Here is a 4,278-nt window from a genome sequence, read left to right as displayed (position 1 = left end):
TGTGTCAGGTTACAGGCATGTGATAATATTTGCATCAAAGAAGAAAACCAAAATTACTGTTATTTCCCTTAGGAAATATATGGAAATGTTCCAATTAAGTATTAAGCTCAAGCATTCTTTCAGTAACCCTAAACTAAGGGCATAAATCTGCCTGACAGCATCCTTTTACTGGGTCACATGTGAAGAGAAACATCTCTGAGAGTCTCACATCTACCTAGACTCTTTGATATGACTGCAGGATAAGCAAGTAGATAAGTATCCATCATTGACTACATCCTTCAATGAGGATTCTGTGGAGGCAGCTAGTACTGTACAAAAGTTAAAATTGTCAGGAGTGATACAGAGACCCCAGCTTGTTAAAATTACAGCTGTTGATCTGGGGGATGTGTACACAAGTGTTTAACATACATGAGAGACATCCTGAAGTTTTTGCAGGAATAAGCCTATAAACACTTGGCTTTTTTTTCACTTCCTTTCATTTATTCATGAGAGAATCTACAGCTTAAACTGAAAAGTAATGTTAGCTGGACAAACCCCAAATAATAACCAGAAGTTCAGCAATTCCACAGCCTTTTCATAGTTGCAGAATAAAATTGGATAAAAGGTAATTTTAGGAAGTTGCCCATTGAAGACCTCAGTTGAAGGAGGGTGCCTGGGATTTGCAGTAGTGAATCAAAACTTTGATTCTTCTGGTTGCCAACACTGGCACCCCTGAGAAAAGAGCAACAAATGAATATTTGTAATGAATAGCAGTTGGCTCAAAATTCTTGGCCTAAGTTTGAAACCATGAGGCTTCCATCCCCCATGATCCTTCCCTATCATCTATTTTAATTACGCATAAATTCATTGTCCTTATTTAAAACCTCCTCTATTTAAAACCCTAATTGAAAACCCAGCTTATTGGTAGTTGTTGTGGGACATTCCACTGGCTAAATAGAAATATGCACGCTCTAAAATGCAATCACTTAACTTAGAGTTTGCAAACTTATTTGCACCCCAAGAGCTCTACAAGAAGTTGGTTATGATATCCCAGACCACCATTTTTGTCTTTTCTTTGAAAAATAGTAGGATTCTTTGCATATAAGCTATTAAAATAAACTACATTATTTTCTTCAGCTTATGCTTGTGTTTTAATGTGCATTTTTTATAGAGACTGGATGCAACCAAATTGGAGATCAGCCTGTCACAAAAAGACAAAAAATCCCAAACACCACGTAAGCAGCTCTTACCTCTATCAATTCAAACAGCCACAGATAACCCAAAAATGGTCCACAGTCCAGGACATACCAGATTAAAAACCTTTCTGCAAACATATGACAGGGGAGGGGAAAATTGCTAGAGGGAGAGTTCCACAGCTGGAGCATGCCAAATAACCATGCTTAATTCAGCTCACCCTCCCCTCTCTGCACATTTATACCTCACTGCTCCTCTCCACATGCCTGTACCAGAAGTACTCCAGCTATCTGGAGAATATCAGGCTAAAACATCTGATCAGTAAGGTAGCTTTTTTTTTTTTTTTTACCCGAATAATTTAAAAATTGCATTGCAGGCTTACCCATGTTTTTCTGAGGCGAGGAAATGTACCCGTTTCCTCCATGTTTGCCATTTCCCATTTTACCACAGCCACAATTTCTTTTCCCATACTTGGCTGCAGTTGTGTAACTCATACAAGTCCATAAGAGTAGAGAGGACCCACCTGAGAGTCCTGGCAGAGCTGGCTGGAGTAATCATGCAGCAGCTAATTATTGTCTTTGAAAGGTTATACAACCTGGGGAGGTTGACCAATAATTTCAGAAAGGTAAATCTTTTGCTCAGAAGGACTACCCAATGACCTACATGGAGGTCAGTCTCATTGCCACAACAGGGAAAAGGAGAGGAAGGCCTCTTGGAAGTCCTCTAACCTAACACATCTATGACTCCCATCTAACTGTGCAGCTTCCTTGAGAAACAAGTATCGCCTCCCCACATAAACACTTTTTAGAAAAGCTGTTAAGGGACTTTCTGTCCTTCTTGATAGCTACAACATCATTTTGGGAACACTTGACCTATCATTCCATAATAATTATGAAACAATAGATAGGGACCCTGCAGAGGCCTTTGAGATCCTACTACATAAAGGTGAACAAAATTACAGAACTCTAAAGGAAAAAAACACTGAAACGGAGAAAGACAGAAAAGCGGGCTTCAAGACAATGCTGGAAGTAAGGAAAGTTTAGTTTTCAGTAGTCTGTATCATGGCACAATGAATTTACTGTTGCATTATTTACTGGAGATCTGTCTTTGCTTCTTTATTACTTGTATGTAACACAAGAAATTTTATTTCCTCCCCAGTGTCCAATTATTATATCTCTGGACAATTGCATTTCTTTTCTATCTACCTTAGGATTATAATGCCAGAATTGAAGGAACTGCAGCTACAACAGAGTTGTACTGATACCAGCTCCAAGTCAGTAACCAGCTTCATACATCCAAAAAGCATTCCTTCAAAAGCCTCCAGATCCTAATTCTAATGAAACCTTACAACACTGGATGCAGCAGTTTGTTGATGTACTACTTATTGTCAAAGAAAGTTGCTTTCTTTGGATGTTACTCTTGCATGCTGAGCAATGAAATCATGATATGTCCACCAAAGCATCCACCAGAGTGTGCCCTGAGAAACTGAATCCCTCGCACCCCAAGCAGGGCCTGTTCCTTTTTCCCCGTACAACACATGCTGGCCACAAGAAATGCAACGCTCATGGCTTTAGCACATTTCCCCCCAATCAATGACTACAATGTGATGAAAAGAACGACCTTCTGACTGCTGAAAGCAAGAGCCTTATTTCCACCTGTTCAACAACATCTCCGTCTGTCAGCAGAGTCCAGAACAGAGAAGCAGACAGACTAGATTAAATCAATCAAAACTTTATTTCTAATTGAATTCAGCAAAAATGTAACTATATACAGCACCAATTATATACATTGGGAAACAAGTCTTTACATCACCCATGCTCCAAGATCCATCTGAGTGTGTCCTGAGAAGCAGACACACTCATATGTAGATGGGAAAATACAGGTCTGGAGTCAGTTCCATTCTGCAGGTTGGGCAGGTGCTGACAGTCTCCAGAGCAACAGGGAGGCACTCACTGCAGAAGAGGTGGCCACACATGGTTGCCACAAGCTGTCGTCCACTTTGCATGATCTGGAAGAAAGAAAACCACAACATGTGTTGGGAGAAAGAACTGGAGTTTGCTGCTCTACTGGCACCAGGCAAATGAGGCCAGCATCACTTCACCAAGAAGTGACTTGAGGAGCTTCACAGCAGGGGCTGTGCTTCCAGCCAGCTGCCCACAGCATCCCACATCAGCCAACTGATCAGTGCAGCCCCCCTTCTGGCATCCTCCTCCTCCCATAATGCAGAAAGAATGACAACAGGATCCTCACCTCTGAGTAAAAATCCATGCAAATTGGACACCTAATAATAACTCCTTGCTGTGCACTAGAGGGAAGAGAAGTAGAAAGAACATGCAGCTGTTAATATCACCACACTTCAATGATTACTGATACATAAAATCTCACATAATGACACAACTGAACTGAGTAGGCATGACAAATTTCCTTTGAAAAATCCTGCTGTCTGTAACCCTGTTTGTTGCTGTTAATGAGGTTTTGGGATTTTCCTGCCCAGAGGAAAAGACTGTCCTGGTTTCACTAGAGGAAAGTGTAGTCAGTCACTCAGCTCTGGGATTTGAAGTTAAGCAATGCCCATTTTTTGCCATACTCCCCCCACACTCGTCTCTAAGGTTGTGTGCAAAGCTGTGCATCTGCCTTGGGCTGCCTTTTTCTCCCAAAATGCAAATGGCATCATTTGATCATCATGCAGCGTGGGAGAAGGAGGGAATTAAGTAGAGTAAGCAGGCATACTTGTATGGCTGAGTCACACACAGAAAAGAAGGCAGAAAATTCTGTGCTTGGCAGGGCATGAGCCATACATACTGTGAACGTGCAGTTCCCTCCTCTGCTGCTCCCTGTTCTGCAGGGCCTGAGTCAGCCACAGGTGCATTATTAGCTCCTGTTCCATAGCCAGAGCCATCCATCTGTTGGCAGCTGTTCTGGATGGAATTTCTACTTCGCTGCTCATAAACTGTAATTTAATTTTCATTAGTTATATGTGATGTAAGATGTAGAACATGGAGGAGAATTCTTAAGGATTCTCTTGGTATTGATACATTTAATCTTTGAATATTTTCAAGCCAAATCAACTGGAAAGGAGATTTAATCCATCAAATAGACAGCAAT

General features: G+C 41.2%; 1 long non-coding RNA gene across 1 annotated transcript; it reads right to left on the bottom strand.

Annotated features, from left to right (window-relative positions):
- Positions 1-3,100: 3,100 nt before the first annotated feature.
- LOC306815951 lies at positions 3,101-4,030 on the bottom strand. Its single transcript, XR_013777540.1, has 3 exons — positions 3,976-4,030; positions 3,424-3,478; positions 3,101-3,181 (listed from the first exon to the last, which is right to left on the bottom strand). It is a non-coding gene; the product is annotated as an uncharacterized lncRNA (long non-coding RNA).
- Between the last annotated feature and the right edge of the window lie 248 nt (positions 4,031-4,278).

This window comes from Erithacus rubecula (genome assembly GCF_903797595.1).
Source record: "Erithacus rubecula genome assembly, contig: scaffold_306_arrow_ctg1, whole genome shotgun sequence".
In the NCBI taxonomy this organism is placed as follows: Eukaryota; Metazoa; Chordata; class Aves; order Passeriformes; family Muscicapidae; genus Erithacus; species Erithacus rubecula.
The sequence above is the reverse complement of the archived record's forward strand: the minus strand, read 5'-3'. Positions and strand labels throughout refer to the sequence as shown.